The sequence below is a fragment of the Pseudorca crassidens genome, chromosome 2 (assembly GCF_039906515.1).
Source record: "Pseudorca crassidens isolate mPseCra1 chromosome 2, mPseCra1.hap1, whole genome shotgun sequence".
Classification (NCBI taxonomy): domain Eukaryota; kingdom Metazoa; phylum Chordata; class Mammalia; order Artiodactyla; family Delphinidae; genus Pseudorca; species Pseudorca crassidens.
This window is the reverse complement of record NC_090297.1, coordinates 7,146,052-7,169,439: the sequence shown is the minus strand read 5'-3', so window position 1 is coordinate 7,169,439 and position 23,388 is coordinate 7,146,052. Positions and strand designations below refer to the sequence as shown.

The 23,388-nt window shown below is 49.3% G+C and overlaps 2 long non-coding RNA genes and 1 pseudogene across 2 annotated transcripts in view; 2 read left to right on the top strand and 1 right to left on the bottom strand.

The window, feature by feature from the left end:
* Positions 1-390: 390 nt before the first annotated feature.
* Positions 391-982, top strand: LOC137220222 (developmental pluripotency-associated protein 2 pseudogene; annotated as a pseudogene).
* A 6,502-nt stretch (positions 983-7,484) lies between these two features.
* On the top strand, positions 7,485-21,697 carry LOC137214963 (uncharacterized). Its single transcript, XR_010939113.1, has 3 exons — positions 7,485-7,623; positions 8,464-18,743; positions 19,457-21,697. It is a non-coding gene; the product is annotated as an uncharacterized lncRNA (long non-coding RNA).
* Positions 7,617-23,388, bottom strand: part of LOC137214965 (uncharacterized) — a 34,978-nt gene continuing 19,206 nt past the window's right edge. The window contains exon 3 of the long non-coding RNA XR_010939114.1: positions 7,617-8,317. This is a non-coding gene — a long non-coding RNA (uncharacterized lncRNA). The remainder of the gene's footprint in view (positions 8,318-23,388) is intronic.

Sequence of the window (23,388 nt, the reverse complement as noted above, 5' to 3'; positions counted from 1 at the left end):
GTTTCTTCAACTTCACAAGTCAACGTGGAGGGACCTCCCTGGTGGCCCAGTGGGTAAGACTCCACGCTCCCAATGCAGGGGGCCCGGGTTCGATCCCTGGTCAGGGAACTAGATCCCGCACGCACGCCGCAACTAAGAAGAAGTCCGCGGGCCGCAACTAAGAAGTCTGCATGCCGCAACTAAATGATCCCGCGGGCCACAACAAAGATCCCGTGTGCCACAACTAAGACCCGGCACAGCCAAAATAAATAAATAAACAAAAATATAAAAAAAGAAGTCAGTGTGGAGCCACTGAATACAGATGATCAAGCTCATTCTCCTGAAACAAGCGAAGGGTTCAAGGCTTGCCCCAAATCTAGTTGTAGTAAACCAGTTTACCTCTTGCTGACCATGATGCCTCCAATTAATAAAGTGAGTTGGGACGCCGTATGGAACTGTACCGATGGCCAGAAAATAGGGGTTTATCTGAGACTCCAGAAACATGCTTATCCCAAAAAAGATCAGTATATTCCTCAATCATCACAGGAGTCCAGATTGCAGTCACGTTCAAGGAAACGCGAGATGGTGACCAACAGAACAAGTGTTCGGAAAAGTAGGATGAGGGAGAGCAGGAAAGGACTACTGTGGGTGGAGTGATAACTTCAGCTCAGGAAGCCATGTTGGCAGCATGGTCAAGAATTGCTGCAAGAACGTTCAGCCCAAGGCTGTGAATTCACAGCCCCTTCCCACCTCCGTTGAGTCCCTTCTGCCGCAAGCCTCAGCTGTCCAGTGGTGTGTGGTCCCTGGCAGACCGCTCTTGGCAGACACAGAAGGTTGGGCTCGCCTGCAGTTCCGTGCAGGTCAGGCCTGGGTGCCTGACACTCCCTGGGGGATGATCTCTCTCTTTATGTTCCCTGCCTGCACTTTCCCATCCCCAGACCTAGAAGATAATATGTTATACCCTGAATGTGCTAAGAGGAATAAGAAAATTATGAAAAGATAAATTGCAATGGGGAAGAGGAAGAAACTTGGTTTGGACACACCAGCATCATTGCTTTTAGATGGTCCATGTCGGGAATTCCCCGGTGGTCCAGTCAGTGGTTATGACTCGGTGCTTTCACTGCACAGCCAAAAAAAAAAAAAAAAAAGGAAGTTAAAGAAAAAAAGGGGGGCTTCCCTGGTGGCGCAGTGGTTGAGAGTCCGCCTGCCGATGTAGGGGACACGGGTTCATGCCCCGGTCCAGGAAGATCCCACATGCCGCGGAGCAGCTGGGCCCGTGAGCCATGGCCACTGAGCCTGAGCGTCCGGAGCCTGTGCTCCGCAACGGGAGTGGCCACAACAGTGAGAGGCCCTCGTACCGCAAAAAAAAAAAAAAAAGAAAAAAAAGAAAAAAAGGAACATAGATGGTCCATGTCTTAATACAAAATAAAAGGTTACCAGAGGGGAAGGGGGAGGGGTGGGTGAAATCGGCAAAGGGGCGTGATTGTATGGTAACTAGACTTATTGTGGTCTATTATTTTGTAGTGTACACAAATTTCGAATTACCCTGTTGTACATCTGTAACATAATGTTATATACTAATTTTACCTCAATTAAAAAAATGTTTGTTAGAAACAAACAAACAAACGAACCCCAAACACAGTGGATGTCTACTCTCCAGGCATCTTGGGATGCTTCCTTATTTCACAGGGCCGCCTGGATTGTGCGACTCCTTTCTTTCCTTTATTCCCTGTTCTTTCCCTTCTTAAACCTCAGAGGGTTTGGGACGTGCAGTGAATTTTAAGCCAGAGGTGATTCTGGGTGTGGCCACCGGCAGAGCCACTGCCCACTGCAGTGGCCCTGGAGACCTGGGTGGTTGGTCCAAAAGCTGAGCTCATGTCTTTTCATGAGACCTGGTACAGAGGCCTCTAGTGAGATGCCAAGGACGTCTTGTTCACCAGCTGTACCTGCTTTCCTCCCCGCTTTGGGTGGTGGACAGGAGCTGTACTCCGTAGGGTACGAGGCTGCAGCTCCAACTGGCCGGGAAGACTTGGATGCCGATTTCCATCATCGCTTGGCACTGAGGATGCGCGGATGACGCCACTATGAAAGGGCTGGTTTGGGGAAAAGCTATTGGCGCTGGAATTGTAAAGGGGAAAGAGGGTTTTGGCTCATTCTCTGGGCCTTTCCAAATCCTCCATGCTGGGGTTTGGGCAGAGCCCAGAGCTGCCTTGGGGCTCTCCCAGAATGAGCTTGCATTAGCTCCTTCAGGAATGGGAGTTTGAATCCAAACACTCCTCCTTGGGTTGCTCGGCACCGGCTGGCTGTGGCGGGATGAGGCCCTCTGGTCCCTGGCAGGCCTGGCCCTCCGGGCTCATCTGGCACAGACACGGGGAGCGGTCGCTCTGGCTGAGCTGTGCTCCCTGCTCCTGCCTTGAGCTGTGACGGGCTGATCTCAACCCCAGGGTCTGATCTCAGTGATGCTTCGGGGATTCTCAGGTCATGGTTTTGGACCCGCCTGGATCGCCTGTACCTGGTCATCTGGGTCAGCGTCCTGTTTACAATGCAGATCCAGCTGACTGGGTCAGAGCCTCTGAGAGGGATTTTACGAACTCCGTTCGGGGATTTGTTCACCAGCTGAAGTTAGAGAGTGACTGGAGGATGGGACTATGTTTTGCTCCCAAAAGCTGAGGATTTCCTACTTGCTTTACCTCCTACCTGGATGTGCAGGGTAGGAATTCTTGCAGATGCTGGGCTCCGGCAGAAATATTACAGTGGGTCCTGGGGCCATGAGGCCTGAGTTTGAATCCTGACTCCGCTCTGTCACTTTCCAGCTGGGGGACTCCGGACCAACCACCTTGCTTCACTGGTCCCCAGTTTCCTCATCTCTAAAAAGGGGTCCCTCAGGAATTCCCTGGTGGTCCAGTGGTTAGGACTCCGTGTTCTCATTGCTGAGGGCCTGGGTTCGATCCCTGGTGGGGGAACTAATATTCCATAAACCACATGGTGTAGGCAGAAAGTAAAAAAATAAAAAAACTAAAAAGGGGGCTCTCGAAATTCATGTCCACCCAGGCCCTCTGAATATGACCTTATTTGGAACCAGGGTCCTTGCCTATGTCATTTGTTAAGGACCCCCAGATGACATCAGCCTGGATTTAGGGTGGACCCTAAGTCTGATGACTGGTGTCCTTGTAAGAAAAGGAGAGGAGGGGACTTCCTTGGTGGTGCAGTGGTTAAGAATCCGCCTGCCAATGCAGGGGACACAGGTTTGAGCCCTGGTCTGGGAAGATCCCACATGCCATGGAGCAACTAAGCCCATGTGCCACAACTACTGAGCCTGTGTGCTGCAACTACTGAAGCCCGTGCACCCTATAGCGCATGCTCTGCAACAAGAGAAGCCACTGCCGTGAGAAGGCCGCGCACCGCAATGAAGAGTAGCCCCCGCTGGCCGCAACTAGAGAAAGCCCATGCGCAGCAACGAAGACCCAACACAGCCCAAAAATAAAATTAATTAATTAATTAATTTAAAAAAAGAAAGAAAGAAAAGGAGAGGAGGACACACAGAGATATACACAGAGTGGAAAAGGCCATGTGAAGACAAGGCAGAGAGGGGAGTGATGTGGCCATAACCCAGGAAAGCCTGGAGCCCCCAGAGCTGGAGGAAGCCAGAGAGGATTCTCCCCAGCAGCCTTCAGAGGGAGCATGGGCTGCCAACACTTGGATTTCCAGCCTCCGGCCTCTTGAACTGCGAGAGAAAGAATTTCTGTTCTTTTAAACCACCCTGTTTATGGTCATTTGTAGTGGGCACCCTAGGAAACAAAAACACTGTCTCAAAGGACAGTCATCACCTAGAACATCTGACACACAGCATACAGAAGGGGCTCAATCACTGTGTAGACGGAACAGCAGAGAGCTCAATAAATTTTCAGGGAGCAGCCCGTGGCTCTGGAGAGGACAACCAGTCAAAAGGAGCATGCCCAGTGTGTCCGGGCCGGCCCTGCCGGTGCACTGCCTCACTCCACTCCCTCCTGGCTTCCAGAGTCTGGAGCCCGGGCAGGGAGCCGGGAGGGGACAGCACCAAGGAGAGGGCCGAGAAGGGCAGCCCTGGCCCAGGGCGAGGAATGCCCCCGCCCCTCGAATCATGGCATGCGGGCCAGTGGCTGCCTGCTGACATATCACACCCCAGGGGCAAGACAGTGGTGACCTAATGCTGGTGTCAAACACTCAGGGCCCCTCCCAGCACCGCCCTCATTCTTCAACGTTGCCCAGAGGGAGCTGTCCCCACCCCACCCCTGCCCAAGCTTGTGTGCTCTTCCCTCCCTTGCACACACAGCAGGACAAGCAGACTGCCTGAGCCAGGACTTCAGTGGAGGTTTATTATTTGGATGCTTCGGAATGGGCGAGGCGAACAGTTTCCACTTCCCCGAGGGCAGCCGCATCGTAAATCCTGGAATACGCACTGCACATCTGCCACAGCTGCCCGGGGAGCGTGTGATGGGATGAGCTTCGCAGGGACTGTTCCTGGGGCTGGAGTCCCACTCTCTCTCTCACCTCTGTCTATAAAAATAATGGCCTACAGATGGGGAAACTGAGGCCCAGAGCTGCTAAGGACCTGTTATACACCTCCAAGTCAAAGAGCTTCTTGGCAACAGAGCCGGGACTGGAATGGAGAACTTATCTTGGGCAAAGTTCTGTTCTACTTCCTGGACCAGGGTTGTCATCTTCTCGGCCACTGCTGCTAATCTCAGCTCATCCGCTCCTGGGTCCTGGAGGTGCCCCCACGCCCACCCCGCCCCTGAGTCAGGGCATGGTGGCTTCTGGGCTCTAGAAACAGCTCTTATTTTCTTGGCCCTCACCTTCTGAAAGTGAGTATATCTTACCTTCAGCAGTGATCTTAGCTCCATGAATTTCCTCCGCTCCCACCCCACCTTCAGAGAGAAAGTTTTCCCGAGGCTCTGGATTGGGGTTCTTGGCCTCTGTATCACCACACGACCGTGAGCAAGGATTTTAGGACAGTCTGTCGAGACCGGGCATCTAGTATGGTGAAGGGTCCCTGAGCATCCGGGACACACGCGGCCCCTAACCTGTGCTCCGTTCCCCAGGAGAGAGCTCCATGCTTCTCTGCTGGTGAGCCAAGTCCAAGTCCTCGCCAGGGCTTTGACAGGCATCTGGAACACTGGGCAGGGCCACTTAGAGCTCCCCAAGGCTTCTGCTTGTTTATTTTACCATCATAACCTGAAGCCAATATTTAAGCATTACCAAGGCAACAGCCGAAATCTCCCAGCCCTTGGCCCCCGGCCAGCCCCACATGGAGGGGACAAGGGCAGGAGGGGAGAAAGGAAAATGAGTCCACCGTCCCCCCACCCCCCCGACCACCTGGGAAAACAGTGACCCAAAAAACAGATCCCAGCTTCTCTTACAGGGTAACTGTTCTTTTCGGGGGGCCTACGACTCGGCGCTTTTCACACAACAGGAAGAGAATAGAGCAAGGCTCTACCCCGATATTTTATTTTGTTTTCGCCATTATGGTTGGAAACGAGAGGCTCTTCCAACGTTTATTGAAGCATAATGTGCGTGAGGAAAGTGGACAAGTTATAAAGGTACAATTTTTTTTCTGCAAAGTGAACTCTCCTTTTCACCAGCACCCCAACAAGAGCAGCCCCCCCAAAGGTCCCCTGTCCCCTCGTCACTATACCCCCAGGGTGACCATGATCCTAGCGGCTCACAGTTTTGCCTGTTTTTGTACTTCACATAGAGGGAAGTGTACGCTATGTTGCATCTTGGGTTGAAGCCAACAGCATGTTTAGGTTCTAGGAGGTTCCCGTGGCCCTTCTCACCACCATTCCGGGGAAGAGAGAACGCAGAGGAGAAGACACCTTCCCTGTCCCACAGGCCATGTGGGTGTCAGGAGAGGGACGGAGAGCATGTAGAGAACGGGGCGGGGGTGGTCTGATATTAGAAAGAAGCCGCAGCATCCTTTCCCCTTGTGCTGTGCATCTCGAATCTCCACCTGACTTGCATGATGGGAGAAAGGAGGGGGCCGCGGGGTCACAACAAAGCCTGCCCAGTGGGTCTCCAGAGCCCCATTCCCAGAAGTCCTCGTGTCTCGTGGCAGGACGCTGGGGGCACCCACCTCCTCTTTACTGTCCAGTGAACCTCTCCACTGCAGGGCTGGCTCTGATCGCCTTCGTTCTTATGCCTGGTCGGGGCAGGGCAGGGATAACCCTAACCTGTGTGTCTTGGTGGGGTTGGCAGTCCTGGGCTCAGTACCCCTGTGTAGCCCCTGCTGCCACGCGGATTTCACTCTCTGTCCCGGGATCGAGGAGGGGGTTCTTTTTTTCTGTCTCTCTCTCTCTTTCTTATTCGGGGGTGTCAGCTTGCGGGATTTTAGTTCCCCAGACAGGGATTGAACCCGGACCCCCTGCAGTGGAAGTGCGGAAGCCTAACCACTGGACCGCCAGCGAAGTCCCGAGGAGGGGTTTATTTTCTTCGTGCTTCACATCCCTCGGGCCAGTGAGTATCTGCAGAGAAGGACCAGTTTTCAACCTTTCCAGGCCATCACAGACTGCTGCCTTTGTGAAATACAATAGCCGTGACACAGGTGAGAAAAAGAAATGCGCGAAATAAAAGCCATCCAAAGTACAAGCTCCCACTTCCTTTCTTATCATTAGACTCAATGGCCACAAAATCGCATCTCACAAGATCTAACAGGACAAACCTAGCGAGGGGCAAAAGGCATGTAGAAATTTCTGAGTGCTGACGCTCGAGTTCTATACTTATTCTGTGGGTTGTGGGCATGCTGTTCGCTGACCGACGCAGGTCTGTGCGCCACACTTGGAGCAGCCTTGCCTTAGACCGCCCTCTGCCCCGCCCTGGGCTGACCTGGAGTGGTCCCTGCTGTTTGCGTCTGCCTGGGGCCCCCTTCCCAGCTCCTTGCAGGTCCCATCCTCTTCCTATTCCCGTGTATGTTGCTTTAGCGGAAGTAAAAGAGAGAGAAGCCTCTGTCCACCTTGTATGAGACCCTGAGCGCAGAAGCCTTGCTCTTTTCAGTTTCTTACAGATCCTTAGGAATCGCACCTTGCTTCTTTTGGCACCTCGTGGCTTCTCTGCCTTAGATGTGGGACAAGTTTCCTCTGGGGCTGGGTTGGAATACTGCACTGCTGACATGAAGACGGTGCCGCACCCCGATTTCCCTGTGCTCCCCCCTCCCCCAACCCACTGTATCCCGGCAGCCCGATGTCACCCTCCGGGAGATGCTGAGGGCATGGGAAGGGGGTTGCTGGAGGGGGTACGGGGCATCTCTGCCCCTTCCTTGCTTAAGAGTCTCCGTCCTGTGGTTCAATCCTGAGCCCGAACGTCCTGGGCTTTTCCTTGAGGGAAGGCTCTCGGGATCCAAGTGGGCTGGCAGCTTCATCCCGGCTGAGGTCACCACCAGGGACGTAGCCACGCCCTCCGCCCACTTCGTCCTCGGTATTCCCGCAGGAGATCCGTGGTCTCGGCTCCTTTCGCTCAGGGGCGTCTCCGAGGTTGCTCATCGTCCGTCACCGTTGCGGAGGGACAGCTTCCCTGTGACCAGCCACGGTGTGACCGGCCCCTCCAGAGGGCAGCCCACGTGACCTCTGTGGCTCTAAGAGCCCACAGCCCCATCTGGCCAGAGTGTCATGGGTACGTGTGGGATGGTGAGGAGGGAGGAGTGCGTTTTCTACCTGCGATTGGTTTTATTGGGGCTTCTTTTGGGACAGATGGGCTCAGTGAGGACCCAGTAAGCCCAGCCAGAGACACATGCAGAACCAGTGGCATGGATTTACGAGCTGTCACCGGTCCTGCTGTGTACAAGCCTTCCTGCCTTTCCCTTTCCTCTCCTCATTTTTCTGCTTTTTTTTTCTTTTAAACCCTGGCTGCATATTTTCTCTAAACCAAACCATCTGTTTACTAGCTTTTCTAAGCAGTAATAAAGACAGCAGAGACCTGAGAGCCCCTTGGGTCCAGGAACCTTCTCTGGCTGTCCCCAGGTGGCCCAGGGAAGGAGTTAAGTGCCCCAGAGTGGGCCCTGGAGGTCGCGTGTCCGGCAGGGTCCTTTCCTTTCTACCTGAAGTTGCCTGTGCAAGGCAGTGTCTCCTTGGAAAGGGGCTGTGTCTGCCTCTCCACTGCCGCCTTTTGCAGTCGATCACAGGACAGTGGGGTCACCTGCCCGCGGCAAGCTGCCTGCTGGATGCGGATGAAGCTGGAGCAGAGGCGCTGGGCAGTGAGGCTGCTGGGCCATCCGGGCTTCCCGGGCGCCAAGTTCTCTCCGAGGGAATGTACTGAGTTACCAGGATGGGTGAGCCCAGGAAAACATTTCGACAACAATGCCGAGCGCCTAGGTGACAGAGGAAAAAAAAAGAGGAGTCTGTTTGGGAACAGATTTCGGCGCTCACATCCAAGGCATTAGTAATTCAAGCAGCAGTGAGTGTCATATTTACTTGGGAAAGTATGAAAAGTCAAATAACAATGTTCTCTTTACAGCTTTCATCATCGGCTTGCTGGGTTCCCAGCAAGTCAGCCACCTGATCATAAACAGGGTGCGCTCTGCCATCTGGCAGCAAGGGTGAGCGTGCTGCTGGCAGCTGGGAGCCAGGCCCCTCAGTGCCAGGTGGACTCCACCCCCAGGCCTGGTGTCAGCCGCGCGGCCCCTGGAAGCCCAGAATGTCCCCCCCAGGCACTGTTGTCAGGACGCACCACCGCACACCGCTTGGACTAGGAAGCGGCCGGGGATGGCGGTGCTGACAGCACCGTGTCTGGCCCAGCAAGCTGGCCGGAGGAAAGATGAAATCTTAGGTCAAAAAACCTCCACTTTTTTGTGTTATGTCATGTCATCATTATTATTTTTTTGGCCGTACGGCACGGCTTTTGGGATCTTAGTTCCCCGACCAGGGATCGAACCCGGGCAGTGAAAGCACTGGGTCCTAACCACTGGACTGCCAGGGAATTCCCTCGTGATATGTTTTTTGTTGGGAGAGAAGGATGGAAAGTGAGAGGGAGGGTGACCAACCATCCCGGTTTATCTGGGACTGAGAGGGTTCCAGGCTACAGGACTTTATGTTCTAAAACTGGGATAAGCCGGTCACCTTGGTGGAGGAGATGTTCACAGCAGGAAAAGGCGCAGGCTTCAACGTCAGCGTTCATGGTTTGCCCCTAACTCACTATTTGCAAAATGGGGTAAACTCCCCGGGATTTATCTATAAAAAGGAGAGACTGACTATTAGGGGAGGAACAAGCTCAGCTCTTTACAGGCAGGGTAGATAACCTGACAGGGAAGGGGGCAGGTCTGGGGACACAGGTGGCCTGTGGGATGGTAAGACCAAGGAGACCTGGAAAAGAGGCTCCTCCCCTCAGCCAGCCCATCACCTCCAGGCAAAATGCGGGCCCTGGGCTGCCAGACATCTGATTTTTTAAAGAATTTTTTGTGAAAATTCCCAAATTCTGAAATGTTGGCTCACAAATTAAGGACATCCTGTATAGGCCGCACAAACACCTCCGGTTGCCAAGCTGGCCTCTGGGCAACCAGTTTGCAACCTCTTCGCTACACAATTTCTAAGTTTCCCGTCAGTTCTAAAGTTCAATGATTTTATTTAACCAGCCAGCCGTCCCCTCAGTTAACCGGAAACGAATCACATGGTTTACTTTGAGTGAGATATATAAGCAGATATATGTGTTACCAAAGCTGATTCCAGGGGGTTCATTCTAAAAAGCGTTTTCTCCAAAGGAGGCATTATGCTTCCAGAAAAATCTCAAGGGAAAGTATTGCAAGCAGCAGTAGTAGCTGTTGGATTGGGCTCTAAAGGAAAGGGTGGAGAAATTCCACCAGTTAGCGTTAAAGTTGGAGATAAAGTTCTACTAGAATGTGGAGGCACCAAAGTCGTTCTAGATGACAAGGATTACTTCTTATTTGGAGATGGTGACGTTCTTGGAAAATATGTGGACTGAAATACTTCACTATTGAAGTGGCAACATGTGAGGGTGCCCATTCCACTGAAGTTCTGAAATCTTTTCATCGTGTAAATAATTTCCATGTTTCTTATAATGAACTAATGATTTTTTTTTTTAAAGAGGTTTCTGCAAACTTTCCAAGTTGGTCTACGTCTCCGTTGATTTAGATGCTGTGGATCAATATTGTTAAGATGTCTGTTATAACCTAGATGAACCTGGGGAACAATCGGCTCAGTGAAAGAAGCCTGACACAAAAGGTCACATGTTGTATGATTCCATTGATAGGAAATATCCAGAAGAAGCAAATTCATAGAGACAGAAAGTTGATTAGTGGTTGCCTGGGGGGAAGGAGCGATGGGAATTAACTGCTAATGGGTACAGGGTTTCCTTCTGGGGTGATGAAAACGTGATAGTGGTGATGGTTACACAATGTCGTGAGCATACTAAAAACCACCGAACAGTACACTTTAAAATGGTGAACTTTATGGTATGTAAATTATATCTTAATTTAAAATATACTGTCAAGTTTTTAATTCTCAGATTGGTCTGTAGATTGTCAATCTCAGTCAAAGTTCCAGCAGGCTTTTTTGGGGTAGAACTTGACAAACTGATTCTAGAATTCAAATGGAAGTGCAGTGGACTTAGAATAGCCAAAACAACTTTGCAAATGAAGGGCAAAGGAGGAGGTCTCACACCACCTGATTTTAAGCCTTGTAACGCTACAGTAATCAAGACAGTGTGGTATTAGCATAAAGACAGATAGATCAGTGAAGCAGAATAGAGAGCCCAGAAATAGACCCAAACAAACACGGACAACAGATTTTCAACAAAGGTTCAAAGGTAATTCAATGGAAAAAGGAGAGTCGTTTTAACAAATGCTCTGGAAAAACTGGATATGCCAAAAAAAAAAAAAAAAAAAAAAGAAAAGAAGAACCTTGATCCATACCTTGCATCATGTAAAAATATTAACCCCAAACAGACTTAAATGTAAAACTTAAAACTATAAACTTCTAGAAGAAAACACAGGAGAAAACCCTGTAATCTTGGGTTAGGCAAAGATTTCTTAGATATGTCACCAAAAGCACAACCCATAAAATAACAAAAAATTGAGCTTATCCAGATTTAAAAGTTCTATTTTTTTTGAAAGACACTGTTAGAGACTGAAGACAAGCCACAGACTGGTCGAAAATATTTACAAATCATATGTCTGATAAAATATATAAAGAACTTTCAGAAGTTAAGAAAAGAACCCATTAAAAAAGGGGTGAAATATTTGAACAAATAAATAATGCTTATTTTGTTTAATAAGCTTGTATTTTTGGATGGTCAATAAGCCTATGAGAAAATGCTAAAATCATTACTCACTAGGGAACTGCAAATTAAAACCACTGAGATAACGGCTACACACCTATTAGAATGGCTAAAATTAAAAAGACTGACCATGCCAAGTGATGGAGATGTGGAGCCACTGGAACTCTCATATATTTCTGGTGGGAATGAAAAATAGTACAACCACGTTGGAAGGTAGTTTGGCAGTTTTAAAAAGAGTTAAACATACGCCAGGCTTGGGCTTCCCTGGTGGCGCAGTGGTTGAGAGTCCGCCTGCCGATGCAGGGGACGCAGGTTCGTGCCCCGGTCCGGGAGGATCCCACATGCCACGGAGCAGCTGGGCCTGTAAGCCATGGCCGCTGAGCCTGCGTGTCTGGAGCCTGTGTTCCGTAACAGGAGAGACCACAGCGGTGAGAGGCCCGCATACCGCAAGAAAGAAAAAAAACAAAACAAAAAAATACACCAGCCTTATGACCCAGCCATTCGACTCCTAAGAATTTATCCAAAGGAAAAGGAAATATATGTCCGTACAAAAACAAACATTCACAGCAGCATCATTTATAATAATCAAAAACTGGAAACAACCTGGGCCTCCATCAACAGGCGAGTGGATAAATTAATTGTGTATCCGTGCAATGAGATATTGCTCAACGATAAAAAAATGAACTAGTGATACATGCAAAAGCGTAGATGAATTTCAAAATAATGATGCCTCATGAAGAAAGAAAACAACCCACACATACTTATATTAATTTGTTAGGGCTGCCATAACAAAGTACCACAGACTGTGTGGCTTAAACAACAGCAATTGATTTTCTCACATTTCTGGAGGCTGGAAGTCTGAGGTCATAGCATTGGCAGGTCTGGTTTCTTCCCAGGCTTCTCTCCTTGGCTTATAGATGGACCTCCTTCTGGTGTCCTCACATGGTCATCCCTGTGTGTGTGTTTGTATTCTGATCTCCTCTTCTTATAAGGACACCAGTCATATTGGATTAGGGCCCTCTAATGACCTCATTTTAACTTAATTACCTCTTAAAGACACTATTTCCCAGTTTTCTATTTTACATTTGTTCAATTTTTATGTTTTAATATATTTTTTGAACGGCCGCACCGTGTGGCATGCGGGGTCCTAGTTCCCCAGCCAGGGATGAATCTGCATCCCCTGCAGTGGAAGCATGGAATCTTAACCACTGGACCGCCAGGGAAAGCCCCCTGAGGTCATGGGGGTCAGGAGTTCACCATATGAATTTGGGAAGGGGGGTACAATTCATTCCACAAAATACTGTATGATTGTTTTTATGTAAAAGTCTAGAAAATGCAAGCCAGTCTATAGTGACAGATCAGTGGCTGCCTGGGGATGGGGGAGCAGAAGCGGTAGGAGGAAGAACTAACCAGGGGCCTGAGGAAACTTTTTGGCACGATGGATATGTTCATTAGCTTGATTGTGGAGGTGTTTCCATGAATGTATACGTATGTCAAAGGTTTTCAAATTGTACACTTTAACTATGTGCTGTGTATTGTGTGTCAGTTATATCTTAATCAAGCTATTTTTTTTAAAAAAAATCAATTTCAGGGGTTTAATTTTCAAAGGCAGTCTCCTCCAAGTGTCCTGGGCTTGGTTTACTTCCAGCTCTGCCCTGTCCACGGCTGTCTACCACAACCCTGATGGTTGAGAGGGTCTCACCCTGCAGCTCACCCCCTCTCAAGCCATGCTCCACGTCACATGCTCTCCTGCAGCCCACGCTGGCCTTTCCGTCCCTCACACAGACCAAGCACCTTCCTCCCCCAGAGAGGATGCTGCCTCCAAAGCCCACATGCTCGCCTCTTCCTCCTGCTCCAGGTCTCAGCGTCAAACTCTGCTTTTGCAATCCCACTCCTGGGCATATATCCGGAGAAAGCCATAATCTGAAAAGATACTTGCACCCCCAGTTCACTGCAGCACTATTTACAATAGCCAGGACATGGCAGCAGCCTAAGTGTCCATCAATGGAGGAATGGATAAAGAAGATGTGGTACATACATACAATGGAATATTACTCAGTCATAAAAAAGAACGAAATAATACCATCTGCAGCGACATGGACGGACCTAGAGATTGTCATGCTGAGGGAAGTAAGTCAGACAGACGAAGACAAATATCATATGATATTGCTTATAAGTGGAATCTAAAAAAATGGTACAAATGAACTTGTTTACAAAACACAAAGATACCCACAGATGTAAAAAACAAACTTATGGTTACCAGGGGGGACTGGGTGGGGATAAATTGGGAGATTGGGATTGACATATACACACTACTATATATAAAATAGATAACTAATAAGGACCTACTGTATAGCACAGGGAACCCTACTCAATACTCTGTAATGACCTATATGGGAATAGAGTCTAAAAAAGAGTGGATATATGTTGTATAAATGATTCACTTTGCTGTACAGAAGAAACTAACACAACATTGTAAATCAACTATACTCCAATAAAAATTAATTTAAAATATATAATAATCTCTAGGTCAAACAAACAAATAAACCTCTGTCCTTGGCAGAATTATAAAAATGCCCTTCCCCATTCTATGTCCTAAACCCTGGAAGCTGTGAATATGAGGAGACATCACATCACTCCTGCTGTTGTGCGATGTTCTATGACACAGCTGACCTTAAGGTGGGAAGACACGAGACCTTAAAAGCAGAGTGCTTTCTCCAGCTGGTGACAGAAGAAGTCGAGGGCTGCAAGGTACGAGGAAGACTGGATACTACTGTTGCTTTGAAGATAGAGGGGTCACGTGAGAAGGGTGCCGCAGAGCTGCTGAGAGTAACCAACCCTTTGCTGACACCAGCCAGAAGATAGTACCTCAGTCCTTGCTTTTGTTTTGTTTTGGCCGAACCACGGGGCTCGTGGGATCTTAGTAACCAGACCAGGGATCGAACCCGTGGTGCCTGCAGTGGAAGTGCCGAGTCCTAACTATTTGACCACCAGGGAATTCCCATCTCAGTCCTTGCTATAGACTAAATGTTTGTGTTCCCCCAAATTCAGATGTTGAAACCTAGTCCCCAGTGTGGTGGTGTTTGGAGGTGGGGTCTTAGAGAGGTGATTAGGTTGGGAGGGTGGAGCCCTCAGGGATGGGATTAGTGCCCTTATAAAAGAGACCCCCGAGAGCTCCCTGACCCACTTCTGCCATGTGAGGACACAGCCAGAAGAGAGCTGTCTACGAACAAGGAAGTGGCCTCTCACAAGACCCTGAATCTGCTGGCACCTTGATCTTGGACTTCTCAGTTTCCAGAACAGTGAGAAGTAGATGTTTGTTGTGTAAGCCGCCCAGTCTATGGTATTCTGTTACAGCAGCTCCAACAGGATAAGACAGAGTCCTATGGCTGCAAGAAACTGGATTCTGTGAACAACTGGAATGCGCTTGGAAGTGGACTCTTTCTGAGAGCTTTCAGGGAAGACCCCAGCCCAGGCAACACCTTGATTTTGGCCGTGTGAGACCCTAAGCATAGAACCCAGGTGAGCCCAACCAGAATTCTGACCTACAGAACTGAGAGCGAATAAATGGGTATTGTTCTAAACTGTGGAATTTGCGGTAACTTGTTATGGCAGCAAAACTAATCTACCTCCTCAGAGGGAATTCCCTGACCATCCTGTCTGAGGCAGCCCACCCCTACCCCCAGCCATCCAACACCTTTGTAATTTTCTCTCATTCCTCTGTTACCTTCAAAGAAATAATTTTGTCTGCTTTGTCTGACTCTCTCTGCCACACTACAACGTAGCCCAGGAAGGGAAAGACACTGTCTATTTTGTTCGCCTGTGGATATGGAACACCCAGCCCCCAGGCCTGACCTGCAACTGGCCCTTAATTAGTGCTAGTGAGGGGCGGAGGGAGGGAAAAATGAGGAGTTGGGGATTAACAGCTACACACTACTATATATAAAATAGATAAGCAACAAGGACCTACTGTACAGCACAGGGAACTATATTCAATATCTTGTAATAACTTATAGCAGAAAAGAATCTGAAAAAGAATGCATATATATATGTGTAACTGAATCACTCTGCTGTACACCTGAAACTAACACAACATTGTAAATCAACTATACTCCATTTAAAAAAATATTAGTGAACGGATGAGTGATCCTTGAAGATGGAGCATCCTAGCTGACAAGGAAAGTCAGATGATCTTCCCTGCTCCCTTCTTTCTAAGGGATGACATTATAACGTGCCAAATTGAATTAGCATATTTCTCAGCAGAAGTTAAAACAAAATGGGATTTTTAAAACGTATTACCATTAATTTCATCTACAAAGCAGCCAGTTAGCCAACTTTCTTAGCTAAAATTGAAATTTAACCCTGGTACTTGTTTAGAATCTTTCTGGAAAGGTCCAGTGATTCTGTTATTGTTTTGCCAGACATGACTGACCAACTCTTAGATGTAAAGTGACTAGGGGTGGAAACAGCCTGGAAGTTCCTGGAAAGATTAAACATAGAATTTCCATATAATCCAGCAATTCCACTCTTTGGTGTCTACCCAGGAGAAATGAAAACCTATGTGTAAACAAAATTGTGCTCACAAATGTTCATAGCAGCATTACTCATCATAGCCAAAAATTAGAAACAACCCAAACGACCATCAATTGGTGAATGGATAAATAAAATGTGGTATTTCCATGCAATGGAAAATTATTCGTACCTAAAAAGAAATGAAGTAATGATGTATGCTACAACATGGATGAACCTTGAAATATTAACTAAAGAAGCCAGATACAGAAAGCAGAATATTGTACGATCCCGTTGATATGAAGTGTCCAAAACAGGCAAATTCATGGAGACAGAGAGTAGATTAGTGGCTTTCTAGGGCTAAGGGGATGGGAAGATTGGGGATGATGACTAAAGAGTGCAGGGTTTCTTTTTAGGGTGATACAAATGTTTTGAAATGGACTGTAGTGATGGTTACACAACTCTGTGAATATACTAAAAACCATAGCATTGTATAACTTTAAAAGGGTGAATTGTATTGTGTGTGAATTATATCTCAATAAAAAATGTATATGTCACAAAAGTAAGAATAAGAAAAAAGTGAATAGGGGTGAGAGCTGTAGACATCACAAAGATGAAGAATGGATTGGGACTTCCCTGGTGGTCCACTGGTTAAGACTCTGTGCTCCCAATGCAGGGGGCACGGGTTCCATCCCTGGTTGGGGAGCTAAGATATCCCACCTGCCACACGGCCCCAAAAAAAGAATGGATGGGGCTTCCCTGTTGGTGCAGTGGTTGAGAGTCCGCCTGCCGATGCAGGGGACGCGGGTTCGTGCCCCAGTCCGGGAAGATCCCACATGCCGCGGAGCGACTGGGCCCGTGAGCCATGGCCGCTGAGCCTGCGTGTCCGGAGCCTGTGCTCCGCAACGGGAGAGGCCACAACGGTGAGAGGCCCGCATACAGCAAAAAAAAAAAAAAAAAGAATGGATGGACACATCAGAGGGAGGAACGGAGTGTGGAGGCCTCTTCCCCCCAAGCCCAAGTCCCTCCTTGGAGGGCAGACTCCCCCCAGCACCACCACCAAGGCTCTGAATCTGAGACAGCTTTTGCTTTCCTGCTCCCCTGAAAGTACAAGGATGTTTTCAAGTTTGCTCATTGGTGTTCTTGTACTTCCAGAAAAAAAACCATCTGAAATCTGGCATGTATATGCAAGCTTCAGACTGTCTCTAGTGGGGCCCGTAATGTTGTGAAGGAATCTTCTGAGTTTCTTTCTCAGGGTCCCTTCTGGGCCTTCCTAGAGCCCAGACTCAAGGACCTTCAAACCCTCTGCAGGAGGTGGGCGCCGGCCTCCTCCACGTGTCAGGGTCCACTGAAACCCCTCTTGCCTGGCTCTGAGTCTGTGGCCAATCCCTCCGAGGAATATCAGAATGCTTGGAAGGAGCTCAGCTTCCAAATAACACATATGGCGGAGAGAGAAATTCCTGTTGGATCCCCGGTGACTCGCGGTTCACGCCCAGATCCCCTGATCAATGCTGCGCAGCCACATATGTTATTTACGGGAATCAGATCATCCGCCCCTGAATGGAATCTCGGTCTGGGACCTGGAAACGTCAGGCGTGTAAATCTGGCCTGGAGAGACTCTTGCAGCATCGGGGCTGCGTCCAGAGCTCACTCCCTATAACTTCCTCTAGGCTTTAACTGGGCCCTGGAAAGCACAGAGTCCATCTTCTTTGGCCTTTTGCAAACTTTTCCACTTGACCCAGAAGACGAGTCCTGGTGTTGGGTTGTTCCGAGAACAGGCCCTTTCACAAGCTTGTGGCTTTTGTTTTGAATCTTCCCTGGGAATTTCTGTAATCATATCTGACAAGTGTGCTCTGATCCCAGATGGACAGAGATGCTTGGTTCAACTTGGAGGCTTCCTGGTGTCTGCCCGGTCCTTCCTTATCTTGGAGGAACACCCTGGGGCCCCAGTAGTGACAGCTGGCCGGTCACGGCTTCCTTGCCTGAGTCCTGTGGTCAGCGTTTGGGACCATGAGGCCTGGACCCCTCAGCCATCTGGCTTTCCGTGATCTCAGCCCCTCCATGGTCTGTGTATCTCCCCTGGGATAAACACTTCCCTCCCCACTTGGCCAAATTCTCAATTAGGTCTTCCAAGAATTGAACCACGTCAGCTCCACACTGCCCGAGGAGGCAGACTCCGAAGGGCCACATGCAAAACTAGTCATCTTGGGTTTTGCACAAAGGTGGGGAGATGTTGGGCCTTAGGAGAAGGAGGCCCGAGTCCACGGGCGCCCACTCTGGGCGCTCGGGAGGGACGTTTTGATCCGCTCTCGCCAGAGGGCGCCACACTCCTTTACTGCTTCCCTGGTCTCGCTTCCAGATTTCAGAGGCTCAGGAAAGCGGGTGGGCGTGCCTTCCAGATTCTCACGATCACCATTTTGCAAACTACTCACCGGCATCAAGGTTGCCTCTTGGGGAGCCTGACGATTTTATGAGAGAAAACTCAGCGGACCTGACAAGGGCTCTTCGATCAAATAACCAACTTTTGTACTGAACAACAGACTGCAAACGGGGTTTTCTTTTTCGTTTCCATTCCATTTAATGACTCAAAAATAATTTCCCCCTTTTCCAAGGACAGCATCAACCCCATTTGGGATCTTCAGTGGTAAAGAGATCTGAAAAAAGTACGTCTGAAAAAATGGAGGCTTTCTCTAAGAAGAGCCTGTTTACAGACCTGTCGATCTTGGCTGCAGCTGCCACGCCGAGGAACTACACCAAGACATTTTCCTTCTTGGTGCTGTTGGTCGTTCCGAGGAGACCAGGACGGAAGCGCTCAGCCACACAGGGGGTGGGCCACGGTCCTCGGCCAGGGGTGCCAGGGGAGGGTGTCCAAGGACAGACTCTCCATTGTCACAGTACTCCCTGTGATGGGCCCCATGCGTGAAAGCTGCTCAGAACACTATTTGGGGGAGCCCAGCCCAGGAGTCCTTGGAGAGGGATCTCAACTCTCCCACCAGGTGAGCGCAGGGAGCGGGTTGTACCACAAAACGGTGTGTGTGCACCTGTGTGAGTGCCTGTGTGTGTAAAAGTCACAAGGATGCAATCTGGGGTGGTCCCTCCCCCCCTCCCCCTGCCCCATTCTGCCCATCAGTGCAGTTTGCATTCGGGCAGCAGAAGCGAGGCCCTAGAGCAGTCAACGTTCTTGGCCTGGGGGTCTGTGTTGTTTCTATTTCCCCAGGTGGCTGGTCTCACTGTGCCTCTTCCACCCATGGGTGTTTCTGGCCTCACTGGGCTCCATGTCGCTGATAACACAGATGGCTTTCCCACCTGATCCCCACCCACCTGCTCCAGGGAGCCCGGAACGTTGGGGAGGACGGCCCAGGAGGCATCACAATCTAATACTTTAATTGCAGAGCCCCCAGGCCACTCCTGGGATGGCTGGGGGCCCTGGATGGGAAAAGCAGCTCTGGTTTCAAACAGGGCCTCTACAGGTCAGCTTGGCCCTTGGTCCCCTGGGATCTGTGTTCTGGCCACCACCGGCCTGGATGGGACCGGCCTCTGTGCACACACGCCATGTCCCTGAGCCTAGTTTGAGCAAGCTTTTGCCCTGGGACATTTTTACAACAGAGATTTCATGTGGTGATTGTTGCGGGGCTGGGGGTGTGGAGAGAAAAGGAAGCTCGGTCTCGTTCCCAGAAAGAAGTCAGAAAAACTTGTTTCTCCCCCGCAGGCCTTCCTTCTGGAGCTCTCCCTGCAGAGGGCCTCGCTTGCCAGTGCCAAGCTGGGAGATGGAGAGGTGCCCTGAAGTTCACGGCCTCCCAGAGCCATTGTTTTCCTTTTTAATTGGAAGGACTTAATGTTTCTGACTTCTTGCTTTGCCAAGTAAGAACTTTAAGGGCAACAGACACATACTATTCCTTTTTTTTTTTTTTTTTTTTTTTTTAATTTGGCTGCATTGCGCCGCTGGCGGGGATGTTAGTTCCCCGACCAGGGATTGAACCCGTGCCCTCGGCTGTGAGAGCAAGGAGTCCTAACCTCTGGACCGCCAGGGAAGTCCCTATTCTGATCATTTAAAAAAATATTTTTTCCTCTTTATTGGAGTATAATTGCTTTACAATGGTGTGTTAGTTTCTGCTGTACAACAAAGTGAATCAGCTACACGTATACATATATCCCCATATCCCCTCCCTCTTGAGCTTCCCTCCCCGCCTCCCTATCCCACCCCTCTAGGTGGTCACAAAGCATCAAGCTGATCTCCCTGTGCTATGCAGCTCCTTCCCACAAGTCATCCATTTTACATTTGGTAGTGTATATATGTCCATGCCACTCTCTCACTTCGTCTCAGCTTCCCCTCCCCACCCACTGTGTCCTCAAGTCTGCTCTCTATGTCTGCATCTTTATTCCTGCCCCGCCACCAGGTTCATCAGTACCATTTTTTTAAATTCCATATATATGCGTTAGCATGCGGTATTTGTTTTTCCCTTTCTGACTTACTTCACTCTGTATGACAGACTCTAGGTCCATCCACCTCACCACAAATAACTCAATTTCGTTCCTTTTTATGGCTGAGTAATATTCCATTGTATACATGTGCCACATCTTCTCTATCCATTCATTTGTCGATGGACATTTAGGTTGCTTCCATGTCCTGGCTATTGTAAATAGTGCTGCAATGGACATTGGGGTGCATGTGTCTTTTTGAATTATGGTTTTCTCTGGGTATATGCCCAGTAGTGGGATTGCTGGGTCATATGGTAGTTCTATTTTTTAGTTTTTTAAGGAACCTCCATACTGTTCTCCATAGTGGCTGTATCAATTTACATTACCACGAACAGGGCAGGAGGGCTCCCTTTTCTCCACACCCTCTCCAGCACTTAATGTTTCTAGGTTTTTTGATGATGGTCATTCTGCCCAATGTGAGGTGATACCTCATTGTGGTTTTGATTTGCATTTCTCTAATGATTAGTGATGCTGAGCTGATCATTTCTGAAACAGAAAGCTCTTCCAAGGAATCGTTTACTCTTAGAATGAATGACCAATGGATGGCCTTTTTTTTTTTTGGCTGCACCACATGGCATGTGGGATCTTAGTTCCTGGACCAGGGATCGAACCCATGCCCCCTGCAGCAGAAACATGGCGTCTTAACCACTGGACCGCCAGGGAAGCCCTTTAAATGAAATGTAGGTTTGCTTTATGGCCTTTAAAGGAAATGTAGGTTTGCTTTATGAAAAACTTGCCACCTTTGCCCTGGTGTTTTTGCATTTCCCTGCTCATCTGTGACCTGTCCTCAGGGCCCAGCAAGCCCTGCAGACCTGGGCCCTCTCTCTCACTGTCCTCTTCTACCTTGGGTCCTGTGTCTGCCTCTGGTGGGATTGGCACTGCTTTGTCACAAAGACACTTACTTGCATTGTAGCCTTTTGCACGTCTCTGCGTGCTTGTCCTAGTGCATGTCTCTAAGGCTCCTCCAAAGTGGCCTCATTACCTCGAATCATGGTGGGTGGGGGCGCTGCTCAGAGTGGCTGGACCGGTGGCACCCAGCTCGTGTGTTTCCTCGCTTCCTCTGCTAAGCCCTGACCAAGCCAAATGGATATGGGACAGAAATATATAAGTGAGGGGGGAAAAGTCTGGATTTGCATTGAAAACCTTTGAAGCATTCCAAGAAGAAACCAAGAGTTTGAGTCAAACATCGAAGGGTCGGGAACATACCAGAACTTTCAGCAAGTTCCCAATCCCTCTAAGACAAGGCACGCTGAGAATCTGACACCCCCTGGGGGCTGAGGACCAGGTGCTGCCCCTGGAGATGTTCTCTGCTGAGCACGGCCCACACCTGCTGGTCCAGAGCATTCTCCAGCCCTGGCCTTGGTGCTGCCGGGCACTTCTTGTTCACAGCTCGGGTAGCTGCCTCTCGGCTTCTTCTACTTCATCCATTTAAAACTTATAAAGCACCGAGCTGATCTCCCTGCGCTATGCGGCTGCTTCCCACTAGTTTGGTAGTGGTGGGATAGGGAGGGTGGGAGTGGGAGACACAAGAGGGAAGAGATATGGGAACATATGTATATGTATAACTGATTCACTTTGTTATAAAGCAGAAACGAACACACCATTGTAAAGCAATGATACTCTAATAAAGATGTAAAAAAAAAACAAACTTATATTTTCTCCTTCCTCCAAACGGCTTCTCTTTCCACCTTCCCCATTTCGTCATCGCCCTTCCCCACTCTCCCTCATCCCCAGAGCTGATCCAGCGAGCCCCTCCTCTTCCCTCCATCAGCTCCATCTCAGAAAACCAATTAGCTGCCCTGGAGTGTTAATTCTTCCCATACGAGGTCATGGGGAAGAGCGCTTTTCCCATCCTGTCTGCTCCCAGCACCACGGGCACGTTTCACCTCTGCTTTCTACACTTTATACAGTGTGGCCACCCATGGAACATGTGATTAAATACCAAGTCAAAGTGCTCTAGGTTAAGTCTTTTTTCCTGCTAAAGAAAAAATTATTCAATGACAGTTGTTGAAGACGGGAAAGCAGACTTTATTCAAAGGGGGGCCATGGCGATGGGCGCAGGGACCCCTGCAGTGGGGTCTTGCAGTGGGAGAGAGATTGGTCTCAGCTCTGAACACTGCACAGGCAGGTGGGGATTTATAGCCAAGGAGCAGGGGTGGGGTCGGTGGGTGGAAAATTCCTAAGAGGAAACATCAGGGTTTAGGGGAGTTCTGGCTAAACGAACCTCAGAGGATTCTTGCTGGAAACAGGCCAGGGTGGGCAGACAGCCCTGGGGGCTAGTGGGGCATAAGAAACTGATCAGATATCAAGGGCTGGGGGCTCTTGCTGAACTGACTTAGCAGGGTTCTTGCTAAAACTGGATTTTACAAGGAAGGGCACAGATGGACCTAGAAGGTTCAGGAGTCTGAAAAAATTTGGTCAAGCAAAGAATCTTTGTCGTTTTCCAACATTTGCCCTAAGGACAGTTCTTATTTTTCTTGTCCCCTATGGTGCCAGGTATAAACTAAATCACACAGCTGCTCCATCATGCTGTGATATGGGAAAAATGACTTTCTTACCTTATGGGACCAGCATTCTTCTTAGGGAACAAAAGGTCTTTGTTTACGAAAGTACACCACTAAAGGGTGAAAGGTGAAGCGGTCAGAGTTCGCAGGAAAGGAGACCAAGAAACCAAACCAAACCCCAAACACCTTAAACTATCCCGCATAGTCAAAGAACAGGCACTTGGGAAGGGAGAGAAGGGGAGAAGCCTGGAGGGAGAGGAAGAAGCAAGAAGTGGGGGGAAGCAGAAATGGCTTAAGGTTGTTTAAGAACAAGCAGAAGGCTAATACTCCGTTTTAAGTTGTTAGCGTTTGTAAACTTGCTTCAACTCCCCAAACCTTCAGCCAGAGCACACAGGAGTGTCTTTTGCTGTTGTTATGGTTATTACTTGGGTTTCAAATAGAAGGCCTGAGGCCACACCCGTGCCAGGGTGGATGCCAAGGTGGAGATAAAGCAACAGGCAGAATCAGAGCGGAGGCAGGGCAGAGCTGGACTGTGGGGCAGAGAAGTGAGATGGGAAGAAACCTTGGGGAGGCTTGGACCCGCCTAAGGGGCTGGAGGGGACGGTGCCTGCAGCCGCCGTCCGGCGCCCAGCGCGTCTGCCCGGACTCATCTCATGGA